The sequence below is a fragment of the Delphinapterus leucas genome, chromosome 2 (assembly GCF_059928025.1).
Source record: "Delphinapterus leucas isolate spDelLeu-1000000601 "Yukka" chromosome 2, BTC_Dleu_Yukka2, whole genome shotgun sequence".
Lineage (NCBI taxonomy): Eukaryota > Metazoa > Chordata > Mammalia > Artiodactyla > Monodontidae > Delphinapterus > Delphinapterus leucas.
The window spans coordinates 141,768,870-141,795,958 of NC_143130.1; the positions used below are offsets into that span (position 1 = coordinate 141,768,870).

General features: G+C 43.1%; 1 protein-coding gene across 4 annotated transcripts in view; it reads left to right on the forward strand.

The window, feature by feature from the left end:
* Positions 1-27,089, forward strand: part of PRKCH (protein kinase C eta) — a 223,133-nt gene that overhangs the window by 90,835 nt on the left and 105,209 nt on the right. The gene's annotated exons all lie outside the window — the stretch shown is intronic.

A 27,089-nucleotide genomic window follows, 5' to 3' on the forward strand; every position in this document is an offset into this window, starting at 1 on the left:
TTTTTTTTCCCTTTCACACAAATTCTGGTTCTAATACTCTGCTAAAAAAAATCCAGCAGCGACTGGGCCCGTGAGCCATGGCCACTGAACCTGCGCGTCCGGAGCCTGTGCTCGCAACGGGAGAGGCCACAACAGGGAGAGGCCCGTGTACCGCAAAAAAAAAAAAAAAAAAAAAAAAAATCCAGCAATAACTTCCATCTTTATGTGCTCACTGTCTCTCATTGTGGCCACCTCCTTTCTTCCTTTCTGCCGATTGCCAGGGAAACCACTCTTCTCACAGAGGCTACACCCTTTTCCTGGGAAGATTCATCCTCTCTGTCGTCTTTAACATATTCTTGCTTGTTCACTTGTCTGATCTGACTACACTTTGTGCTTTTGGTTGCTTCTCCTTTGGTCATGCTGACGGAAAAAAAAAATTGTTCACCTGACCCTCAGCTACCATCCTATTTCTTTCCCCCTGTTATAGCCAACTATCTTGACAAATATTCTGTATCTGCTCCTGACCACCTACTTTCACCCCAGTCTCTGATTCTCTCTTGTTCAGACACCTCCTGATTACAAAATGTACCAGCCTTTCTCAGCAATCTTCCTCTCTGACCTTCCTGCTGTATTTGGTTCTGTTTCCTGTTCTTCTTTTGGGAGCCTCAAATCACTACTACAAATCTCCCCTCTGTTCTGAGTTGGTGATGCTCAGCGCCTTCAGCTCCTTCTCCCATTCCCTTCAACGATAACCTTCATCCTTCGTCCTCTTCAAGACCCCCATTTACCCCGTGCCTGCACTCAAAGCAGGTGGCCTTGCTTCCTAAGTGGTTAAGGAAATTGCAGCAGGCGTGACCTCCCTCAGCTACATCCTGCTCATGACTTTATCTGCGTGCCCACCATCTTTGTTCCTTAGCCTCTGTCCCAGAGGACAGTTGTGCTTGTTTTTGCCAAAGACCTGAGCTTCCTCAAGCATTTGGCTTCCCTACCTCTAATTCTTCACTTCCCTCTCTCTTGGTTTCTTTCCTCAATCTGTAAACATGGCCAAGCCTTCTCATCCTAAAAATTCAGCACCTCCTTGGGTACTTTGCAATGTGTTTCTTCTATTTCATCCAGATGTCTTCAGAGTATAGCCTGTGTACACTCTCTCCCCTTCTTTGCCTTCTGTTTTCTCCCTCAGCCACTACTGTAGCTCACTGGCTTCCTTCATTATCATTCTGCTCAAGGAGCCCTTGATGAGGTCACCAGGGGCATCTGTATTGCCAAATCCAGCGGCAGTTTTCAGGCCTCATCTTACTGGACATCTGTGTTGCCTTTGGCAATGCCCATCACTCCCTCTACCTCAGGGCCCTCCACTTTTTGACTTCCATGACTCTGAAGTCGGCTGACATCTCCCTGACTCTTCCTTCTCTGTATCTTTGGACTTCTCTCCATCCCCCTTCAGTTTGCTTCTCCGGGCATCAGTGTTCAGCACACTGGTGTCCTCACGCACGTCCCTGGGGATCTGTTTTAGTCTGGGGATTTCACTCTGCCTGTCGCTCTCCACCCTGACATCTGTGTCTGCAGTCCAGCCCTCTCACCTGAGTGTCAGCCTCCCATATCCAGTCACATGCTGGGAACCCCCACCTCGGTGTTCATTCATTCTTTCAGTTAGCAAACATGCATCTTCTATCCCTATGTTCCGTTGAATATGAAATGTTAGCTATGGTGGAAGAAAGCATCCCCCCTCTGCCAGGTGTCTGATCCCGTTCCCATCTCTTTTCTTTCCTCTTCCTTCATGGGCTTCCATTCCTCCTCCTATATCTTAAAAGTGAGCACCTATAAGATCCTTATAGGGTCTTTCATCTTCAGGGAGACTGTCAGTTATTACCTGCAGCCTCAGTTCTTCCCATGAGCCTTGGTTCAGTGATATCTTTCAAACACCTTAGACTCAGACCCGAGTCATCATTCTCCCCGCTTCTCAACCCCCTCTGCCTACTCCATTTCTGTCCTTGCTACTTCTCTTCTCCTAGACACCCAAGCTCGAACCGACATATTTCCCCCACCTAAGTATTTTGTCTCTCCAACTAAAAACAAAAGCAGTGTGCAGTTCCTGCTCTGTTGTGTACCTCAGTCTGTGCGCCCCGCCCCCGACATCTGTGAGGGTATGAAGTGAGGCAGAGAGAAGCGGCTCCTACCATTTCCCATTCTAAGAAGCATCTGCAGAGCCCCCATCCCCTTCCAGCCGTGACATTAAGTAATCACAGTAGAAGTGATGTTTTTGGAAGAGGTTTCATCCAGACTTCCATTTCCAACCAGAAGGAGAGCTAGGGAAGAAGATTAGCCATTGAAAGATGAGGATGTAGAATCAGTTTAATGAGGATTCTTACTGGGAATGTTTGCAGGAATTATTTTAACAACACTTACTTTAGACTATGCTATTGCAGTCTTCTTTCCTTTTGGCTAGTGGATTCCTTAACACCATATGGGGCCACTTCCGTCACTTTCCTGTTACCTTCAGATTTTTTTCTTCTCTTTGCCTCACTTTATACCCTCACAGATGTTGGGGGCGGGGCATGCAGACAGCTTTATTGAGGTACAGTTGCCTAATAAAATTACAAGATGTTTAAAGTATACGTCACAGTGATCTGAGACACATATACATCATGAAAGGATTTGCACCATCCAGTTAATTAACATCTGTCAATACCTTCTGTTTTTAAAGTTATTTTTAATTGTAGTAAAATACGTTTAACATAAAAATTTACCGCCTTAACCATTGTAACTGTACAGTTCAGTGATATTTATTACATTTGCCTGTGCAACCATCACCACTGTCCATCTCTAGAACTTTTTTTGAAACTGAACAGAACTCTTGTGAAACTAAAACTCTACCCATTAAGTAATAAATCCCATTCCCCCTCTCCCCAGCCCCTGGCAACCATCATTCTTCCTGTTTCTATGAATTTGACCACTGTGGGTATCTTTTATGAGTGGAATCATACAGTATTTGTCCTCTTGTGACTGATTTATTTCACTTAGTATAATGTCCTCGAGATTCATCCATGTTGTAGCATGTATCAGAATTCCCTTCCTTTTTAAGGCTGCATAATATTCCATTGTATGTAAATGCCACATTTTGTTTATCCATTCATCTGTCAGTGGACTCTTGGATTGTTCACCTTCAGTTTTAAAACAGTCTCACATTCATATTTTAGACTGAATCCTGTTCATTTTATTTATTTATTTATTAAAAAAATTTTTTTTGTAGTACGTGGGCCTCTCACTGCTGTGGCCTCTCCCGTTGCGGAGCACAGGCTCCGGACATGCAGGCTCAGCGGCCATGGCTCACGGGCCCAGCCGCTCCGTGGCATGTGGGATCTTCCCGGACCGGGGCACGAACCCCTGTCCCCTAGCATCGGCAGGCGGACTCTCAACCACTGCGCCACCAGGGAAACCCCTGTTCATTTTAAAAGCTCCAATCTCACAGTCAGTTGAGGCCTCCTTGACTCACCTCCCACAGCTGTGACCCGGCTGCTTGGAGTGAAGAGGAGGGTGAAATCTCTTTTTCTTTTGAGGTATAATTGATATATAACATTACATTAGCTTCAGGTGTAAAATGTAATGATGTGATACTTGTATATATTGTGAAATGATCACCCCAGTAAGTCTAGTTAACATCCATCACCATACATAGTTAAAAAAAAAAATTTCTTTCTTGTGATGAGAACTTTTGAGGTCTACTCTCTTAGCAACTTTTAAATATGCGATACAGTATTACTAACTGTCGCCACCATGTTGCACATTACATCCCCATGACTTGTTTATTTTATAACTGGAAGTTTGTACCTTTTGGGAGGAGGGTGCAGTCTTGTCCTGAGATCCAACATCCCCTTCTGTCCTTCCTCTCCCCCCTTCTTCTCCTCTCTTCCTCCCCTCCTCTCCCCCAAGAGTGACTGTCTTGGAGCCAGCCTCCCTTCCTCTGCTTCAGGTTGGGGAGGGAATAGACTCTCAGCCCCTCTAATGCTGAAGTTCCCTTCCTTTCTCAGACTGGTTCTGACTTTGAGGGAGTGTGCAGACCTGGTGATGGGGTCACCGGTTCTGTCTCTAGCAAGCCCTGCTGCGGGGGTGGGGGTGCTCTCAGAACTTAGATTTGGGGTACCTAGCACCTTTCGTCCTCAGTGAAAATTCTAGGACAACAGGAAAAGTCCCACCCAACATCCTGCTACACTTAAAAAATTAAAGGGAACCTAGTTCTAGATGACTGTATGATCACCGACTGCAGCTTCAGTCTCTCCAGAGGTGAAACCTTTTCCTTAAGGTGAACTTCTTTGAAAGGGCTTCCTCCCACTGTCTGCATCCTAGATTGCTTTACCAAATAGAATCCCTATTAGTGTCTCTTTTTTTGGTAACCTTCCCTGGTCTACCATCATTTTAACTGAAAGAACCTTATTTCTAGGGCTGTTCGTGCAGTGTAGCAGCTTTAAATGGCTGGCTTAGTGGTTTCTAACCCTGTTGGTTAGCAAGGCCTTTGCTAAATTTCCCAGCTCCTCACATAAGTGTAGCTACTTAGACTCTGTGTCTTTTGGGACCAATAATGTATTTAATGGCAAAATGAAATTCAGTAAAGTCTCTAATTGGATTTTGTTTCATTTACAGAAGTATGTAAACACTAGTTGTATATATGTTAGCCATGTTTTGTGGTCTGAGACAGCGTTTGGTACATTGTGGATTCATCTTCCTTTATAAGGAGTCCACCCCAGCCCTTCTAGACCCACAGCTTAGGAATGGTCCCAGTAGCCAGTTTTCTTTAAAAAAAAAAAAAAAAGGAAAGAAAACAGCCTATAGAGTGATTGAATCTTTATCTTGCAAAACTTGAGGGTCTAAATGAAAGCCTCTAGGTTGAAAGTGTGTTCGTGTGTGCAGCTGGTTTGGGTGGGAGGGCTTTTTCATGGATGCTTCTGAGAGCCGACGAGGCAGCCGCACCGGGGTTGCTTCTCTGCTGGGAGGGCAGAGGCAAGGCCATCTGACCCACTGATTACGCTTGAAAAGGGAGAGTGTGTCTTTTGCCACCTCAAAGGGCAGCTCTTTATTGAATTTATCCACCCTACAATTGTTTTCCATATGGAATGGTTCCTGGAGAAAGATCTAACATCTGCACAGGTCTATCCTGTTCCTTGGCTGTGTTTACCAAAGCGAGTTCTGCTCTTACGTTTACCCTGCAAACCGCACGTACGACGTGAGGGTGGGTTTGGCCCGCCGGTCCAGTTTGGGGAGGTCACACTTTGAAGCATGTTGCATGTTTGACAGGTCAAGCTCCTTCAGTCATTCATTAAATATTAAGTTGGTCCCGGGCCAGGCACTAGCCTGTGTCCTAGTGATAAAAAGGGGAATGTTGACAGCATCCCTGCTTTCAAAAAGCTTACAGTCTGGAGAGGAATAAACACAGTCAGCGTGACACGTCATGGTTGATGCACAAGGGGCCAGGGTGCCTCCTGGAAGAAGGCCTGATGGCTTCAGGGAGAGGGTGGGGACAGAAGGTGAAGCTGGGCTCAGAAAGAGAGCCACGTGTGATGGGTTGTGTGGATTCTGTCTTTGTATCTTGCAATCTTAGGATTAGCCTAAGCCAGGGGTGTCGGTTTCATGTACTGAGAGATGTCTCAGAGACCCTCAGAGTAGCCGGAAGCCGTTGTGACAGGTTGGGCAACTGTACTTATTCCTCTGACCCCAGAATCAGAATTATCCCTTTGCTTGGCATCAAAAGATGCCCCTTAGTCCCTGGGTTTTGCATTGGAATTAGTAAATAGGGAATTCACTGGCAGAGATTGAAAACCTCTTGAAGGCTGCCTCACAAGAGCAAGGACGTTAACCCTGAAGCCCGGGCCATTTTCCATCCTGAGAATTGAGCTCTGTCGCTTCGTAAATTCCCATCGTGGTTTCAGATGAAGAGGCCATTGTTCCTTTTCCTTCCTAAAAGAAGCAATATATTTAACTTCTGGCTTTCTGACTGACTGATGGAGCGTTGATCTCTATGAAGCCAGCACCCGTGGCTTCCCAGCAGGACAAACCCTCAGTGTTCATCTGATCTTCCCCTCTCTGGTTGAAGTTATTGAGATTCTCAACCGGCTCGGTAGGAGTCTTGTGTTAAGTCCTAGTAGGTGGCTACCTGGCCTGGATTCCCACCCTGTGTTTAAAGATAAAAAGACAAGGTCGTAGCTCTTTTAGCAGCTAGAGATTCTCCAAAAGACCTATTATGGGAATTTAAAAGCAAATGTCTGATGGGAAAATCTGTACTATCTTAGGACTTTGAAGCCCAATACAAAAGAGTCTTTATAGTTGTTGAATAGTTCAGGTCCGGGCAGGTATCCAAGAGGAGAAGTTTTCAAACTTATTTTTAAGCAACAAAATACTTTTTCCCCCCAGATGAAATCTACAGAATTCAAATACCATAAGGTTTCTCAACCTTGGCATGATTGGCATTTTGGGTAGGATAATTCTTTGTCATGGGGGCTGTTCTGTGCGTTATAGGAAGTTTAGCAGCATCCCTGGCCTGTACACTCCAGATGCCAGTGGCAACCCCAGCCTCGCTCCAGTTGTGATAGCCAAAAATATCTCCAGACATTGCTAAATGTCCCCAGGGGGCAAAATCACACCCAGTTGAGAACCAATGCACTACAGTATATAAAACTGATTTTTTTTTTTTTTTTTTTTTTTAAAGAAGGAACCAATGCTTTGGAAGGGGGATTAAACTCCTTCTGAACTCTGCCCAGGGTTCCTGACCCTTGCTGGTGGTATTTGAGGAACTGGTGTGGGGCTCTGAGGTACACAGGTGCACAGTCCCAGAGGGATAGGTTGTCATTTTCAAGATCTGGAACATGGGGAACTGGTTAAAATTTAAAAAATCTAAAATTAGACAAACGTACAAGTATTTTGAATGTACACTGAACAGTTACATGTGTATGAAGGTATACTTTGTAGGTGTACTTGGCTCTGTAGAATAAGGAAAGAGAGATGGTTGGATGATAGCCACCTAACTGCGTATGCACTGGGCTTTGGCTGCCACATTTTGTCCTCTTTTACCAGGGATGCCAGCTGGGGGCATGTGGCTCTCAGCCCCGTGCCACAGCCCACCCTTGCTGTGTGACCCCCAGCTTCCGTGAGACTCAGCAGAACCAGCTCTCCTCAAGGTGGTTCTGATCAAGGTAGGATCGAAGTGCGGGCCAGTACCAGCAGCCTCTTTCAGCCAGATGCTAACTGGATCCCAGTTTGGATAGTTGTTTTGAAATCATTGGATGGGTTTTCGTACTTCTGTGCTTCGTACTTAGGGAGTAGCACGTGCTTTTGTACATGTGTGAGTGACTTTCAGGGAGCCCAGCTCTGCCTCCTTTCCCCTGCCACTCTGAGCACCAGTTGGGGTGGGAGGAGGACTCCGGAAGTTTGGCACGTGCTGCTCCCACCTTTTCCTCCCTGACCCAGGTGGGGAAAGTGTGTGGAAGCCTATCCCAGAGGCAGACTCTGTAGCCCAGGTACGTGGGTGTCAGTGTAAAAAACAATACCGCTGAGTCATTCTCACCAGTGGGCAGACACATGGGCTCAGGGAGGGTGGGGATTGTCTGCCTAGAGGGCTCAGCTTCAGTCCGTCTGTCCAGCAAACTCCCCCTAACCCCATGCCACAGCTGGAGTCCAGCATTAGATCACTGGAGAGCCTGTGCCTTGCTTGAGGGCTCACCCCTCATCCCAGCCATCTGTTGGGCTGCTGTTGAAGGTCTTTGGCCTTAAAGCAAAGTTCTGTTTTCTTCGAAGATGGCATGACCCCTACAGTGAGCTATGGGGACAAAGGAATGAATAAAACTCATGTTACCTATATGTCCATCTGTGGGTCTCTAACCCTTCTTAGAAATCCATTCCCAGAAATCCTGCAGGAGTCTGGAAGCAGTTTGCTTAGAATCCCTGGATGAGGCTGTGAAGAGCCAGTTGTAATGCTTCTCCGTCCCCCCGCCCTCTCCCACTGCTGCCACCATCGGCTGGAGGAGAGGAGCTCAGGGGGCACCTTGGGTTGGAATTGGGTGAGGGATCTGAGACCCCCCAGCTCCAGAATATCTAGAAAAAAGGTTTCTACTTCTTGCTTAAAAGGTTTCTACTCCTTGTTTGAAATCCATTTTATTTACTTAAATCTTTGGTGTGGATTATTGCTGTAAGTACACAAACCACTGAGCTAAAAACAGAGGCTCAGCAAAGGTTACCACTGATATATGAGTATATAGTAGATGTTATCTAGTGGATGGTTTGATGAGTGACCCAGGTATATAACTGGTTTGTTTTGAAAGGGGAGTAGAGTTCCCAGGACTCCTCCCCGAAGTGCTCTAACAAGTGGCTGCATTTTCTGACCTCTGTACTCTTGTCATCTTTTATCATCTAATTATGCAACCAGTTTTAGGTGCTGCTGAGATATGAAAACTAAACATATAGGATTGAATGGGTTTCAGAGCTAGGAGTTGCAGAAAATATTCTTACACTTATACATAACTTTATAATGTATACATTGTTCTTATGTGTATTCTCCTCTTTTTTTTTTTTTTTTTTTTTTTTTGCAGTAGCAGTCCTCTCACTGTTGTGGCCTCTCACTGTTGTGGCCTCTCCTGTTGCGGAGCGCAGGCTCCGGACGCGCAGGCTCCGGACGCGCAGGCTCAGGGGCCATGGCCCACGGGCCCAGCCGGTCTGGGGCACAAACCCGTGTCCCCTGCATCAGCAGGCGGACTCTCAACCACTGCGCCACCAGGGAAGCCCCTATTCTCCTCTTTAATCATCACAGATCAGCCCTTGTGACCTTGGTTCTCTCTTGGCCTTATCTTGAGAGAATTTCAGGAATCTGATAATGCTGAAACCTCTCGGTGTCTTCCTTGATCTGTGCAGGCTCACGTTCCTCCTTCCTGCCCAGGTCTGGTATTCATCTTCCTTCTAAATCTCATCTCCTACTAGGCCTTCATACTCACTATAGTTCCAGCTATAGTATACTACTTGTGGGTACCTGAATGTGGCAGGCTCTTTTATACTTCTGTTTACTTATCCATTCATTCATTTCTTCCTCCATCCATTCACTCACTCACCCATTTATTCATTCATGGCTATTGATATGCAAACACTAGGGATACGTCTCCCTACCCCCACATACCCCTAGTTCACAGTCTGAACAGGTAAATGTGAATCTGCGTGATGAGAGCTTTGGTGTTGGGGCTGGAAACACTACAAGGAGGACAGTCAAACCCTGACTTGAATGAGGGTCAACGAGGCAAGTCCTTAAGGAAGTTGTTTTACAGGGAGGTAGGGTGGGAGAGTAAGGACAGGAGAGAGGAGGGCTAGCCTGGAGCCCAGGGCCAGGCAGGGATGGATGAATGTTAAGGGTTTAGTGCAGGCGGATAAACCAGCATGTGTGCTGCTTTGAGGACTTTGCCCTGAGGCCTGGAGGCAGCCACTGAAAGGTTTTTCAGAAGGAGCTGGCTGGGTGGGAATGGCTGAAACAGACTTTCTTGGGTATTTCCTGTTCCTTCTGCTTCTCCCCCTGAGAAGCAGGGCTGCTCGGGCTTTGGATTCAGTGCAGTCAACACCTCCCCCTGCGTTGCTTCAGATTCCCGGGCTCTCTCCAGGCCCCCCTCCTCTGTCTCATAGCACCCTGGACACGCAGCCTAGAAATAAGGCAACAATTGCTTTTGTATTTTAACTCTGTTGATTTGCGGGTCCTTCCTGCTAGACCACTGGTTCTCTGAGTTTAAAATACAGACTCTGGGTTCCTACCCCAGATATTCTGATTTAGTTTGGAATAGAGTCTGGGAATCTCCACTTCTTAATAAGCAGAAATATTCTAGCAGAGTGTGAGTTTAATGAGGCCCTATGTCTTACGTGTGTGTGTACACACTGTACACACACACACTGACACACACACACTGACACCCACACACTTTGTCTTAATCATACTGGGTTGGCCAAAAAGTTCATTCGGGTTTTTCCATACCCTCTACCATCGGAAAAACCAGAATGAAGTTTTTGGCCAACCCAATACTTAAAGCCATATTTAACAGAGTGCCTGGTACATAGTTGCTATGCTACACATGTTTGGTCTAATGGAAGAAGTCGCCCAAATTTATATATATAAGTAGCGTGGGAGCCTAAATTAAAGCTCACGGGTGACTGTGAGGCCAGGCTCTTTTACAGATCACTATATCATAGCTGCCACATTGTGATGGCCTCGGAGAAGCAGGCAGTCCCATTGAACCACAGAATCCTAGAGACCCAGAAATGGGAACAAGGGATCTTTAACTTGCATTTCATGATTTTCAGTTGTGTGTTGGTACAATCTGCAAGGATTCCACTAATGGGTGTTAGCACCTCATTTTGACGGATCCTGTGAGGATACAAAACCTAGCTGTGGCCTCCAAGAAATCTTTTGTCTACTTGAGGTAAAAGGGAAAAATGCACAGGCAATTGAATGACTTTGTGAGATGGGGAAGGCCAGGTGGGGTGCTGTGCACGGACGAGCATCAGAGCCATGCGCTGATAATGAAGAGGAGAGTGCAGGTAGCTAGAGGGGTCTCCAGACACCTTGGGATGAGGAAGCACTTGGATGAGGATTGGCTTTGGGAAAGTGAACAGCTATTCATGCTGACGAGAGTGACCTGGGCAGAGTCTGGCTGGAGGAAGGGCTCTGAGTGGCAAGGACGCCAGCTTGGAGCAGGTCTGTGTAGAGGGGCCACGGGTGTTACTCTGGAAAGGGATATTGGTCCAGCCTTGGGGGGGGCCTTCAAGGAAAGGCTGGGGATCTGGGTACTTGGCAGTTTCAGGCAAATTCAGCGGTTTAAAGGTCTGTTTTCCTTGTCTCCAACTCTGTGCACCTTAACAAAGTCATGCATTTCTGAATCTAAGAGAAAAACCATATACTTCTTTTTTTGGAGAGCCGTGGCCACACTTGAGTTCCAGGTGAGTGGAAAGCAGACCAGAATGCATCCAGGGACAGTTTTGTCTGGCTTTCCCTAGGGAGGAGTGTTCTCATGTCCCCACCTGTTCCTCGTGCCCGTGCCCTGCTCACACCACCAAGCTGTCACGTTCCCTATGGTGCCATGCGTTTGCCAGTGCCTTCAGTGAAAACACTTAAAAAATCAGAACTATGATTTCCTCAGTCATTAATGCGAAACACAGTGCTAAAGCCTCCAGACACGTGATCTAGAATAAAGTTTTCAGTTCACACTGACCCTGTCATTGCTGAAGCCAGATTCTTCACTCTTTCACAAGTCTGGGCAGACAGCCTCACTGAGAATGTTTTCATCAGAGGTGTCACTTCTTAATAACCCTTTGATCCAGGATAACTTCTTCATAGTCTTAGATGGTAGTTTTGCCCCAAGGAAGTATAAGAGGACTCCCGTGAAGGCTCTTGTTTCCTTTAGAGTTTGCCACAAATACTGGCAGAAGAAAGTCTTCTATTGTTAAAATTATTTATACAGTTTTAAGTGAAGGGCTGTAGCTTATTTTAAAATGTTTCTGTTTTGAGTCTTTTATCTACAATTAGAGCATGAAGCTGGAGTACCCTGTCCTTGTGTTCACAGAGGAATTTTCTCACACAGCTACAAGAAAATGCGAAAAGTTTTGTTTGAGGAAATTCAACTCTTTCACCTCTCATGAGTTACTGCTTCAGGAACGCAGTTTACAAAGTGGATTAGAGTCAGTTTGTAATGGGGAAATATATGTGCTCACAAAAGCGGCAACATGGCTCTCCCCTCGAAATCCCACCTCGTTACCGGTCAGCACCAGATGCTGAGAATTACTGAGCTTTCACCTGGCTCTTAAACACCAAAAATGTTTTCTTTATGTCAGTGGGGACTCTTATTTTGGGAAAGTGAAAAATTCTGTGTCTGTCAATCACAGAAAACATTCCCCATTGGTTTGCTGAGATTCAGTCACTGCCTAAAAATTAAAAAAAAAAAAAAAGTTTTTACTAAGTAGACTTTTCTCTAATTGTCTCTTTAAAATACCCCTTTTGGGACTTCCCTGGAGGTGCAGTGGTTTAGAATCCACCTCCCAATGCAGGGGACATGGGTTCAATCCCTGGTCCAGGAAGATCCCACATGCCGTGGAGCAGCTAAGCCCGTGAACCACAACTCCTGAGCCCAAGAGCCACAACTAATGAAGCCCGCGTGCCTAGAGCCCATGCTCTGCAACAAGAGAAGCCACCGCAGTGAGAAGTCTGTGCACCTCAATGAAGAGTAGCCCCCACTCGCCGCAACTAGAGAAAAGCCCGCAGGCAGCAACGAAGACCCAACACAGCCAAAAAAAAAAATAAAATAAAATACCCCTTTTTTGGAGGTGAGGGAATGAGGTGGCTCAAACTTTGAGTAACGATAGTTTTTCTTTTTTTTGCATAGATGGTTTAAAGAATTTTGAATGCCATTGTTCCCATCCCACCCTTATCCCCTGTTCCACATTCATGGCCAAAGGTTTAAAAAAGTTCTTATAGGAAGCAAAATTAAAGCAAGAGGGACTTATCTCTTAAGTGTTATAGAGCACTCCTACAGTTTTACATTCAGTTTCCAGTTGATCTGGAGAGTAGAGGGAAACATGAAAAGCTTCATTCCTTACAGATCAAGTGAAACCGGTTCCTATCTTCTCATTAAATACAAGTAAGAAACAGAAAAAGTAGACTCTTTTTAGGCCTCTTTCATCAGAATTACTATGTCACATTAAGGAACCAATTGGTAAGCTTTGGGCAAGAGCTCAAATAGAACTGAGTGAACACTCTGTTTCTCAAGGGCAAATGGTAGAGGTTTATAAATGCTTTGCAGTTAGAGGGCATGCTCTCATCCACTGTTTTTGATCTTTGTGATCAAAGATGGATATGAGGATTTTTAAAAAAATACGTCTGTACAATAGCTCGGGACGCTGCTTCCACGTAAAGAAGGTGAGCAGTCACACCCATTGCTGATGCTTTCAGAGCCTTGGGCAGTCTTGGAATATGTGTTCTTTGGACTCTGCTGAAGTTGCCTAGTTGCAGTGGCAGTTGCTGAAATCAAATGTACTTCAGTTAGTAAAGAACTTGACAAAGATATTAACAAGACTCATTTTAATGAGGCCAGAAAAAAACAATCTGTGTGTGTATGCTAGGAATTGTAAATGGTGATGAAGCAGAATCAATGTAATTGAGATTATTTTATTAAAATTCAAAAATATTAAAATTTAACTGGATTATTTTACTCAGCTAGAGATGGTATAAAAAACTTGGCAAAAGTGATTTTTTACTTTGCTTGCTGGTCAGGATAATACTATATACATGGGATTTTAAAACATAAGTCTAGATTTTCTCTCCTCCCCACCAATATGTATGTATAAAAAAGTAAACATGAGCCCTAACCTTTCTGAAGCCTTCTTTGCCTTCAGTCCGGACACAGTCTTGGGCAGAGAGTTCTCAGGTGAATTCCATGCAATTGAATTTTCTCAACAGGAAAAACAATTGCTAACTTCTCCCCAAAAGTAAACAGCTATATCAGAAAGCCATAGTACAAATAGAAGACAAACAACTCAATTTTTAAAAAATAGGTGAAAGATTTGGACAGACATTTTCCCAAAAGAAGAAATATGGGTGGCCAATAAGCACATGAAAACATGCTCAACGTTTTGAGGCAGTAGGGAAATGCAAATTAAAACCACAATAAGATACCACTCACTCGCATGACTAAAATGTAAAACACCAACCACACTAAATGCTTAAGACCGTGGAGCACTAGAACTTTTCAAATGATTGGTGGGAGTGCAAAATGGTACAACCACTTTGAAAAATGGGCAGGCACTGTCTTTCAGAACTAAAATATATCTACTCTATGACCCAGCAATTCTTTTTTTTTTTTTTTTTTTTGTGGTATGTGGGCCTCTCACTGCTGTGGCCTCTCCCGTTGCGGAGCACAGGTTCCGGACGCGCAGACTGAGCGGCCATGGCTCACGGGCCCAGCCGCTCCGCGGCATGCGGGATCCTCCCGGACCAGGGCACGAACCCGTGTCCCCTGCATCGGCAGGCGGACTCTCAACCACTGAGCCACCAGGGAAGCCCAGCAATTCTGATCTTAGGTATTTATCCAAGAGAAATGAAAGTATATCTCCATGAATGGAAAGAAGATGCCAACTATAGTGTGACTTTGAACAACTGAAGGAATGAAAGAATGAAGAATATATTTGAGCTTGACATTTGGCGTGTTTTCTTTCCTCTATTAGAGGGTCTCAGAGTGGACACCTAGAGAAGGGAATGTAACCCTATTGTACTGCTCGGCTCCTCGGTAAGCAATAGTATATAATGAGTTAATGCTGCTTAATGCTTTCTTGTAAATCTGTGCTATTAGATATATAAAATAAAATTTTATATCCTCCTGGTGAAGCGAACCTTTTATCACTATATGGTCACTTCTCTAATACAAAGGCTTCCCACAGAGAAGCACGACAAATACTATTTCTCTTACAATGTATTTAATATGATATTAATGTGGCTACTCTGTTTCTTCTGATTAGTATTTGCCTTGTATCTTCTTTGATTCTTTTTCTTTTTTTTTTTTCTATCCATGTTTTAGGTTTGTGTCTTATAAACCACAAGTAGTTAAATTTCTTTTTTTTTTTTTTTTTTTTTTAAGTTGATAGAGGTTCTTCCCACCACCATCTCCACCAAGTCCATTTTCCCTGCTCTTATGGTTTGGAAGATATAACCTTTTTTTTAAAACTGGCCATACTTGGAATTTTAATACATCTATGTAACAAAATCTAAAGTTGGCCACTACCTTAACCTTCTACTGAGCAAATAAGGATGTTTAAATGCTTCAACTCCAGTCCCCTTACCCCTGGCTGATGTGTAATTAATTGGTTGCTATTTTTAGATGTCTTTTTACTTTTCTTTTGAAGCTCTATTAACTAGACATTACTTGCTTATTCCATCATTGTTTATACTCACCTAACATGTTTGTAATGTTTTACTCACCATTTTCTTCTGTAGCTCAGACCCTCCTTTGAGGATCCTCCTTCTTGAAGTACATCCTTTAAAAGTACATCCTCCTTCTTTAAGTACATCCTTTAAAAGTTGGTTTAGTGAAGGTGTTTGGTGGTGAACTACCTCAGTTTTCTGAAATATCTTTCTCTTCCCCTCATTCTTGAAAGCAAGTTTCATTAGGAACATAGACTCTAAAGAAGTTAGAAGGAACTTCAGTGACCATGTAGCCCAGTTTTCCATTTCCAGAGAAAGCCTGCCTCTGGGCACACAATTTTTCCAGGGTCCCTACTGCCTGCCAAATAAAGTACAATTTCTTAGCCTGATAATGAAGATGCCCCTGTCCTGCCCCCATTGCCTCTGCTTCAGAATCCCCACCATCTGTCCTGCTTCTGTGTGGGAAGCCTTTGTATTAGGGAAGTTGGTTTTCTCATTGTTCTCTAGTGCCCATATACCAGGGCTTATGTCAGTCTTCCCAGATAGATCATCCTCCCTAACCTTTATAGGGTGCCTTGGTCTAAGTTCTGCTGTTCCGTCAAGGCCTAAATGAAATGCCATCTCTGCCATGAAGCCTCTCCTGACCACCCCAGCCCTCTTCCCCTTACCCTTTTAACACCTGTAGATAGCACTTAGCCTCTCTGCTGGGTGCTTTTCATCTCTTTATAGCTTGTGTCTCCAATTGGAATGTAAGCCCATCTGGATAAATGGCCTTCAAACTTCTTTGATCAAGTGGACATCAGTGAACAATTTTTGAGCATGCACCCCACATATATGTATATTTTCTTAAATTATATATATAATTATATATATATATAGTGTGTGTGTGTGTGTGTGTGTGTGTGTGTGTGTATATATATATATATATAGTACTATGATTGCTATAAACACAAAGTATCATAGAATTGAAGTGAGGAATGTGAGAAATAAATAAATGGAAGGTGCAGTAGTTTCTTCCTGTATCCCACCATAACGATTCGAGAACCTTCTTGGAGTAATCTTGCCCTACTTCTTGATGTTCTGGGCCCTAGTAAATAGTAGACGTTTAGTAAATATTTGATGATGGTGCTGCAGTTATGAGGTATTAAAGTGATCAGGTCGGAAGGTGAATATCAGGATTTGCTTGAACCTTGTATTCTCTCAACTCTGGACGTGGGTACGTACTGTTTCCTCTTCTTGCAACATTCTTCCCCATTCTTCCTGTTCCACCTCCCCTTCACTTGTTCTGAAAGTCGTAACTTCATTGTCCTTAAAAAGAAGCCACCTCTGATTGCCGCCTGTCCTGGTAAGGCTCCTCCCCTTCCACACGCACATGGAAATGTGTACTATGCACAGTAATAGCCATTTACAGTCTGTCTCCAATGTAGACTTTCAGTTGTTGAAGGCATTACTGTACCATGTTCACCATTGTATCCCTACTTCCCATCGCAGTGTCCAGCACTTAATAAAGATTCAAAATCTGTGGATTGAATGCACATATGATACAGAAGGAAGAGGTTGGGTGTCCTTAGAGCCTATATGGGGACCAAGGTTAAAACAAAAGATGAGCTGCCCTTTAGTGTCCAAAATGGGACAGAATACCTGCTTGCCCTCAAAGTGGTTTGTGCATTGAATGACAGCTTTAGGGTTGAGAGGTCTTTTGCTATTCATTTTCCAGCGGAACCCTAGCAGTCTGTTGAATTGTTGTGTATTTAGACTATGTTTACTAGGTTATAATAAAGCTCTGAATTACACCCAAAATATCCAGACTTTTGTTAATGTGATACGTTGAGCTGGTACTAAATGCTTCAGAAGACGGAGGCATTTGTCACACCTTATCCAGCTATTTGGTGTATTCTTGTATACATTTCTGCTTTTCCTAGAAAGGTATGAACTCTTATTCAAGGATATAGAGTGGGTTGTTTATGGTAATAAAGAAGGAATCCTTTGAATGGATTTTAAGAAAAGAGGATTCATTTGTCTTTGACTAGTGGAATGTTCTTTCTGGTAGCACAGTAATAACAACACTGGATCATTAAGATGGGAATTTATTGCTAATCCGAAACTCTACTTTTTATCAGTGGCTTCAATCCCTGTCAGTACCAAACCTTGGTTTGCATTATTTTTAAAAGTTTAATTTGTCGCCTTTAAATTTTATCTGTCCCTGTTTAATTTAAGGCATAAAGCAATTGTCAAAAAAAACCCAAACAACAAAAAAAGCCAACCTAATAGCCAGATGTATGCTTCTAAGTTGTTAGCCTCTAACAGGAAGTGACCATATGATATAAATAACATTTGATTAAAGCAGCTGTCTCTCTCTCTCTCTCTCTCTCTCTCTCTCTCTCTCTCTCTCTCTCTCTCTCTCCTTTTTTTAAAATAACTATCAAACAAAGCTGGCTGAGATTCAAAGCCCTGGTATCAGTGTTGGAGCACATTTAGTTGTGTGATAAAGGTGTTTTACCTTCAGTGTTAGGTTTTGAATTAGTCTGTTTACAATGAGCAATGGTGCAGTGGTTTTAAAAATCATGTTGAATCAGCAACATGAGGGAGCAGCATTGCTTTCATTCCAGCCATGTAGCTGGAAAAGGAAATGATTAGACATCATACTCCTCATGGCTAATATCCTGTGAAGTTTTTCTAAAATCATGAAATCAGAACTCGAGAGCTTAGAAGGGACCTCAGAAGTCTACTAGTAGAAAGGAAAAAAACAAAAATTGAAAGGGAAGTGGAATCAGCCACACTAAAGGGCAGGATTCTTTTAGTTCTCAGCAGGAAACACATGTTTATCTGGAAAAGATTTTGGTTGGACAGGTTGTTTGTGTGAGAATCTTTTTTGTGAGGAAGGAAGACTAACCTGAGCTTGGAGGCTGGCGGTGGAGAGGACAGTCTCTAAGCTGTTAGAGAATGAGATTGAGAAAAAAAGTACAGATTTCAAATAGAGAAACCCTACTTTCATAGGGGGGATGTGCTAATGCTATTAGCTTACTTTTAAGTCAGCCGTGCTGTATATTCATTTTATAAGATATGATTAAGTGGTAACTTTAGTATTAGTTGCTATAAAAGCAGAAATAGTAACTTTTAAAAAGATAGGGAAAATTTATGTCCACACAAAAACCTGCACATGAATGTTTATAGCATCTTTATTCATAATTGCCAAAACTTGGAAACAACCAAGATATCCCTGAGTAGCTGAAAAGATAAATAAACTGTGGTGTATCCAGACAATGAAATATTGTTCAGTGCTAAAAAGAAATGCACTATCAATCCATGAAAAGATACGGAGGAACCTTAAATGCATATTAGTAAGTGGAAGAAGCCAATCTGAGAAGACTACATACTGTGTGATTCCAACTCTATGACATTCTGGAAAAGGCAAACTTTGGAGACTGTCAAAAAGATCAGTGGTTGCCAGAGGTGAGAGGAAGAGAAGGAGATGAATAGGCCGAGCACAGAGGATTTTTAGGGCAGTGAAACTACTCTGTATGTTGTAATAATGTTGAGTACATGTCATTATACATTTGTCCAAACCCATAGAATATATAGCACCAAGAGTGAGCCCTAAGGTAAACTATGGACTTTGGGTGATTATGTTGTGTCGATGTAGGTTTATCCTTAGCAACAAATGTACCTGTTCCTGTGAATGATATTGATAATGGGAGAGGCTACACATGTGTAGGGCAGGTACAGGGGGTATATGGGAAATCTCTGTACCTCCTCTCAATTTTATTGTAAACCTAAAACTGCTCTAAAAATATATAGTCTTCAAAAATATATGGAAAGGGCTTCCCTGGTGGCACAGTGGTTGAGAGTCCGCCTGCCGATGCAGGGGACACGGGTTCGTGCCCCAGTCCAGGAAGATCCCACGTGCCGTGGAGCGCCTGGGCCCGTGAGCCATGGCTGCAGAGCCTGCGTGTACGGAGCCTGTGCTCCGCAACGGGAGAGGCCACAACGGTGAGAGGCCCGCGTACAGCCAAAAAAAAAAAAAAAAAAAAAATATATATATATATATACGTGTATATATATATGTGTATGTATATATATATGGAAAGGGAGCTTCCCTGGTGGTGCAGTGGCTAAGAATCCGCCTGCCAATGCAGGGGACATGGGTTTGAGCCCTGGTCTGGGAAGATCCCACATGCTGCGGAGCCGCTAAGCCCATGCACCACAGCTACTGAGCCTGCGCTCTAGAGCCTGAGAGCCACAGCTACTGAGCTTGCGTGCCTAGAGCCCGTCCTCCACAACAAGAGAAGCCACCGCAGTGAGAAGCCCGTGCACCACAATGAAGAGTAGCCCCCGCTCGCCGCAACTAGAGAAAGCTCGTGGGCAGCAGCAAAGACCCAACACAACCAAAACTTTAAAAATAAATAAATAAATTTTTTTTTAAAATTAAAAAAATATATGGAAAGACGTTTTAATTGGAAAGTGGTTGGCAAAGTAGCACAAAGAATATGACACCACTTACATAAGATTGCATGTCTATACAGTGTATATATTTGGCATGTTCACCAAAATTTTCAGTGATTATTTGTATAGTAAGATTGAAGATGACTTTTTTTTTTTTTTGTGGTACGCGGTCCTCTCACCGTTGTGGCCTCTCCTGTTGTGGAGCAACAGGCTCTGGACGCGCAGGCTCAGCGGCCATGGCCCACGGGCCCAGCCGCGCCGCGGCATGTGGGATCTTCCTGGACTGGGGCACGAACCTGTGTCCCCTGCATCGGCAGGCGGACTCTCAACCACTGCGCCACCAGGGAAGCCCCGTGAAGATGACTTTTTAAAAGAAAAAAAGTTTTCTTTATTTTCTGTATCATTTGCATTTTCTCTAGTGACCATATATTATCTTTATAAACAACTATAATGAAAGGGCAAGAAGACATTTTTATATGCTGCCTCTGCTCTGATAAGTGAAACCACATCTTGGTTTCATTATCCTCTTAAGTTCAGAAGGTTATCAAAGGGACAGGAGATACCATGAGTGGGACATTTTCTCTCCAGTTAAATTTTCTCTCCAGATAAAAGAAAAATTGCCAGATAACTGGAAAATGCTTCAATTTTTAAGCATATAAAACCAAGATACTTTATCTAACTTAAGGTTGGAGTTGTGGATGATGCCATTTTGAGATAATTTCCAGATAGTTAGGATGACAGAGTGATGATAGGGACATACCTCCAAGGATCCAGTACAAATCTGATGGAACAGAAACATATTTCCTGCTCATTCTGAAAGCTGATGGTTAATGATCCACTGAGCAATGTTTAATTTTCATTTTAAAAAGCTGAAGAATGAAGAAGTGGCTGCTGGAAGTCTATTTATGGATGAAATCAGTGGGGGGAAATAAAATATTTGTAGAATCACAGAGTAGAAATCCTTCCCATTTTTCACAGTGAGTCATTGTAGGATCCTTGCATTTGTCATAGGGAACAAGAAGAAATTTCTGTCATTAAATTATATGTGCAGAAAAGAGTAGGCACAATAATAGTCAAAGATTATTATTGTAAGAATTTTCTAGTTATACTTCATCTCATTCCACAGCAGCTTGTTAGGAAATATATATGGCAGCAAAATATAAATAAGAAATCAGGACCAGGCTAAGTATGAACTCATTCTATGGTAGATGCTATGAATGACCCGCCCATATTTCCTCTCAGCCCACAAAGAAGGGCTGGAAATGCTGGAGAATTAATGTCCCCTTTCCTTGAAGCAGCCATTAACCAATGTCAGATGGGAGCTGGAGGATAAATATCCCAGTTTCCTTGCCCCTTGAGGATGTTCTGCCAATTCTTAGAGATCCCTGAAGGAACCCAGGTGGCAGGATGAAAGGGAGGAGAAGATCTGTTGGGTTCCTGAGAACTATGGGTGTGGGGTTAGGGAAGTCAACATTGGTATCTACTAAACAGACTTAGTGGAGGAGTTTAAGATCTTCTGGGTTCATAATGAAAGGAATCCTGGTCCTCCAAGCCCATTACTACTGGGCTTACTCCTAGCCTACCTCTGTCTTTCTCTGCAGAGCCTTGTGGATGCCCCATTCCTGGTACCTCAGGTCCAGACCCCAGAAATTGAGGACCGGGGGAAAGACTAGTCTCCCACCTGACTAAGGCCCACTTGAAAGTCTTTTTGCTGTCTGAGGACTCAACTTTCTCTCAGATGTTGGACAGTGGAAGCACCCTTTGGGGAAAACATACCCCCTACTACCTTACTATGGTTCAAATAGGACAACTACAGTTAGCCTGATTTCCATGCAGGATATTCACATACACTGTGAATTATGTGTATTTCCTGCACATAACTGGTTGGATGAAGGATGGATTTCAGAGGGGAGCAAACTTGTGCAGGGAGACTAGTTAGGAAACTATTTCACAGTCCAGATGAGAGGAAAAAGGCATGAACTAACTATACCCAATGAGCATGGGAGGGAGAGACCCAGTCAGATCATAGAAGGCTTAGTAGAACTTGACGATCAGTTTGTTGTAGATGGAGAAGGAGGACCTGAAGACATCTCTGTGCTGTTTTTGGGGTTTTTTTCTTCTTTTTCTGGATGACTCCAAGCATAGTGGTACTATTATCTAGGAAGAAACGTGGGTTCAAGAGGTTGGGGAAGAGGGTTCAGCCTACAAATGTCAAGTTTTAGGTACTTTGGGGATGTCTTGAAGAGATACTGAGAAGCTACTTAGAAACAAGTTTAGTAGTTAGAAGCCAGAGCTAGAGCTGCAGGTTTGCGAGTCCTCAGTACATAGGCAATTGTTGGAAGTCAAGAGATCTTTTGAAGTCTTGGAGGAGATGAGTGCCCCTAAAGACCAGAAGAATGGTGTACAAAGAACCTTGGGACACACACATATTTAAAACGTTGGGTGGAAGAGAATAGCTGGTGAGGGAGACTAAGAAGAAATTGTGGAGTGAGAGGAACCAGATGTTGTTGGAGCCAAGGTCCCTTTCTTCAGGGCTGAGGAGAGAGTTTGTACTTTGGACAGTACCCGTAGATACAAGGGGTGAAATTAAGAAGGAGGTGATTGGACGATGGGAGATCAGGGCTCTTATAACAGTGGGGTGAGAGGCCTTTCCCAAGGCTCCTGATGGAACTTGGGTACCATTTCTGATGGCCGCATCCAGGACCTCTGTTCTGCTCCTCTTTCTGCTGACAGAGGAGACTGGAGGGTTAGGTGGGGTTGGGTGAGAATGGGCTCAGCTTTCATGATGCTGTGAGCCATGAGTCCTCTGCGAGAGGGTCAATCTAGTAACAAATTGTTTTTCCCTCCTCTTTCCAGTGATAGTCATCCCCATGAGTTTGCACGATGGTAGATGCTTTTGTAGACTGTGCTTCCTCAGAGGAGCCAAGTCCCTGAGAAACACCTGTGTATAGTTCCTGTAGAGTCAGGTCTCATACTACGTTGAGTTGAATCATTCTGTCTGAATTTAGAAATACCTATGAGTCATGTGATTCAGCTCTTCTCAAAAAACAGAAGATTCTGTTCTGCTCAGTGCCATTTAGGGGCTTTTGCTTGCCATTTTTAATACCAACACTGTTTGTCATAGCCATTGTGACTGGTGCTGGCATAAATTCCTGGAATCCTCTCCCTATCCTGGTTCACCAGGTTCTCCTTCCTCTTCCAAACAACAGCTAATCTCAACCCATTTATGAAGTCTTCCTTAATTAATCAGACGACTAGGTACACAACTCCTGTGATTCTCTCTTCACTCAACACCCAATAAATGCTGTCACCCACTGGTTGTGTGTACCTGTTGTAAAGACTCATTTAAATTATGTATTTGCTTAATACGTGTGCTAATTGTTGTGTTATTATCACTATTGTCTCAGATAGGAATCGTCTAAGTTTAAGTTCTTAAGCATCATTCTTTATCACACAGCTCTGTGATCACGTGGTTGCTTATTCAGTATGTTGGATAATACTAAGCAAAATTCTCTCACTACCTTATTGCATTACCTTTCAAGGATATTTTGTATTTTAGAGACATTAACAACATAGCACACTCTGGTTCTTTCTTGACTAGTAACTTTTGGTCAACACTAAGGTTTTCCTGTTTGTTTTTCCCATAGTCATCACCTCCCAAGTGCACACATGATAAAATGAATATCTCAGGAAGAAGAAAAAAGACATCTGATAGCATTGCTCAGTAGTTCAACATAGTAAACAGGGTCTGGCGTCCCCACTTCTATCATTGGCTGCCTGTCCTCACTTAACCCTCCTGTTAGTTTCTGTTTCCTCACCAGAAAATTTATTACTTTCCAGGGGAGAGACCCAATTGATTCTAGAAGATTCTAGGAGACCCAATGTTAATAATGTTAATAAAGGACAAAGTGCAGGATGGTGTTAACCGTATGGTCCTGGGATAAGATCAAGAGTGGAGGATTCCGGGGGTAGTTCTGGTGCTAGCTAGCTACTAGATGAGCCTTGAGCACGTTGTTGAACTTCTAGGTAATGGTTTCCTAGGTATTGATTCTTCTCCGAGGCAATTAGGTGATTGGATTAAAAATCGCTTCTACTTCTTGAACTCTGAAGTAAGAGTTTTAACAACAAGTATAATAGGTAACACTTAGTTGCCACCTGCTAGGTATTTTTCTAATTATGTTACACTTATTATCTCAGCAAGTCCTCAGAATGGCCCTTTGAGGAGAGTTCTCTAGCCCTTCATGTTCTACAAATGAGGAAACTGAGGCATAGGAGATAAAACAAGTTGCCCAAGGTCACCCAGTTTATAAGGGGAAGAAGCAGGATTCACAGCTGGGCTCCAGATTCCAAGTGCTCACCCACCACACTCTCCTGCCTGCCATATATAAAGGCTGCATGACCTCCTCTGCACTGCCCCCTTGAAGACTAGCCACAGATTTTAGTAAACTAAGTGCTTTTGTTGCTGAGCAAATTCAACTTAAATTGCATTCTACACTACATCAGAGGTATTTCCTTTATATGCTTTATATCAGTAATTCTAAAAATTAAAAAGTGCCATAGATTTCTCTTTCTGATTGAATATGCTTACAGTCATTTGGAAACTTGGAACTATGCTGTTTTGACTCACATCAGAATGTTTCAGAAGTACTTTCAAATACAGATGTCTATGTCTGGTATAGAAAGCCTTAAATTCAGGTAGGGAGAGCAGAAGACTAAAAAGGATGAAATATTTACTATTTTTGAGATCAGGTTTAGACCGTATGACAGAGACTTCGGAGAGCCACTCCTCCCTGGCAGAGCCTCACATCAGCAGCGCAAGTGTCAGACCAGCACAGCTTTCTGCGATGGAAGCTTACCCTGGGGTGGCTCCTACTCACTTGTGCCTCCTCAAGTTCTGAAAGAGTGTGTGGGCTGACAATCAGATTTTATGAAATATAATTTTATTTCAAACTAGTTAAGCTTCGTTACATTTGACATAATTATTCTCCACCCTGTGGTTGGGAGGGCTTGGCAACACCAACTCCTGGATAAGACAGATCAGGGCTCCAGACCTGCCCACCTCCTGAGACTGGAATGTGAGTTTCCACTCTGGGGCACTGAGCCAGCTTCCTATTTACTTAGAGGCATTGAGCACCTCAGGAGCAAAACAGAGGTTGTGATGCAAGTTTTGGCTGCAGAGCATGTTAGGATCGCTTGATGTGTTCACCTAACACGTGATCTGAAAGATTTCTCAGAGCCCAGGGTGGTTTCAGACACAAGATTACATCGTCTTTTTTAGCCCTTCTAACTCAGTCCTGAGTCAACAGGAGGCCGTGAGAACAATGAGGAAGCTCCCTCTGCACTCTGATTGTCAAATGGGGGTTGAGTCTGTGCTCTGGGGAACAGAGTTAAGTCCCAGAGTTCTTTCTTCCTGGTCAGGGCAGCCAGCAAGAGAATGGTGATAGGGGAAGCCATATGAAGCCATGGGGGCCCCGGTTTACTTACATGACTTAAATTTCTTGCAAATTCTGAGGTGTGGGTGAGTGTGTGTTTGCTTTCTAAACAAAAAGAGGCACATGTGCAAAAGAATAGAGAAAAGGGAAGAGTGAAGTTTAGTTAAAAATGACCATGTATGAGGTCTTATGAGGCACCTGGGTATAGGAGGTGAAAGAGACATAACCCCTAGTTTCCTGGGATAAGGGAAAAGATGGAGGTGTGCTCCCAGGTTGCTGTGGAAACAGAGGGGAGAAGCATTTCACTCTGATTCAGGATTTGCCTTAGGCTCTGAGGCACACAGGAAAGTATAAGTCAACTAGTTTAAAACAAAAAAACAACAAAAAAAAGGAAGAACATTCCAGCGGGGGTGAAAGGCAGGAGCGAAGGCATTAGGGGATGACCGACTTGGTGAACAACCACAAGCAGTTTCTTCCTATGTCCTTCCAGCTATAACAAATCACCTGGAAAATTCATAGGTCACATTACTGCAATGGTAATAGCTGTTGAGGGGGGAAAAAAAAGACCCAATTCATGAAATATTAAAACTGCAAGTGAGCTGACCTTTTAACCAATCTTTATAGTATTAAGGGATTAAATGAGTAAATTATTGGTAATTGGACCCCCAGGGAGAATTTAATTTGCATTTAGATGTGATAAGTGTTTAGTGATTCAATACAAGTTTTGCTTTGGCCAGTACTGAGCGGGGTCTTAGGTTGGTGATAATGTAGATCAGGTATAGGGTCTTCTCATTAGGCTAACTTCCGTCATCTGTCAACAAACGAACATTAAAATCTGTTTATTTTGTGGTTACTAAATGGCTTCTAGAAGTCTTGTGGAAGAGGGCAGTACAATACAGTGACTTCTGTTCTTATGTGACCCTTATCCAAAATTGTAAGAACCTCTCAGGAGTATTGATTATGACACTATCCCCGTAGCGCTGAGGACAAAGGTATATTTTCATCTTCTTTAGATAGCTGGGAAACCTGAGAATGATAGTAATTGGGCTGCTTTCCAAAGATGTTACACACAAACACCCCAAAACAAAACCTGAAGCAGGTACAATTTTAACCATGCTAGAGCCTCTGAAGAATTGGTATCTTAGCAACGTTTATTTGGACTATTTCTACATTTTATTCTTTGAGATTTCTTGTATTGACCCTAATTTTTACTGTTAAAAAGAATATAATGGGGCTTCCCTGGTGGCGCAGTGGTTGAGAGTCCGCCTGCCGATGCAGGAGACACGGGTTCGTGCCCCGATCAGGGAAGATCCCACATGCCCTGGAGCAGCTGGGCCCGTGAGCCATGGCCGCTGAGCCTGCGCGTCCGGAGCCTGTGCTCTGCAACGGGAGAGGCCACAGCAGTGAGGGGCCCGCGTACCGCTAAAAAAAAAAAAAAAAAAAGAATATAATGATTGATATCTATATAACATATATTCCTGCTTTCTGGTGTTTTTTATAGAAAACAAATCCTAGAAGTTGAATTGTTGCATGAAAGGAAATGCACATAACACTTGGACAAGGTCACAAAAACACTAACTCGAAAAGATATCTGCACCCCCATGTTCATAGCAGCATTGTTTACAATAGCCAAGATATAGAAACAACCTGTGTCTGTCGATGGATGAATGGATAAAGAAGTTGTGATATATATATATACAATGGAATATTAGCTATAAAAATGAGGAAATCTTACCATTTATGTCAACATGGATGGACCTTGAAGGCATTATGCTAAGTGAAATAAGTCAGAGAAAAACAAATACTGTATGACCTAAAAAACAAACAGGAAAAACAAAACAACCAATTCACAGAAAAACAGATCAGATTTGTGGTTACCAGAGGCCAGGTGTAGGGGGAGGAAGAATTGGAGGAAGGTGGTCAAAAGGTATAAACTTCTGGTTATAAGATAAGTAAGTACTAGGGATGTAATGTATACAACATGATAACCACAGCTAACATTGATGTATGATATATAGGAAAGTCGAGAATAAATCCTAAGAGTTCTCATCACAAGGAGAAAATATATATTTCGTTTTCTTCTTTCTTTTTATTATATTTATATGAGAAGGTGAATGTTAGCTGAACCTATTGTGGTAATCATTTCACAGTATTTGTAAATCAGACCATCATGCTTGTACACCTTAAACTCACACAGTGAAGTTATGTCAATTATTTCTCAATAAAACTGGAGTAAATACTTTGACAGGTATTTGTCAAATTGGTCACCGAAAGAAATCATTCTTGAAATAGCTACGTGTTGAATGTGACCATGT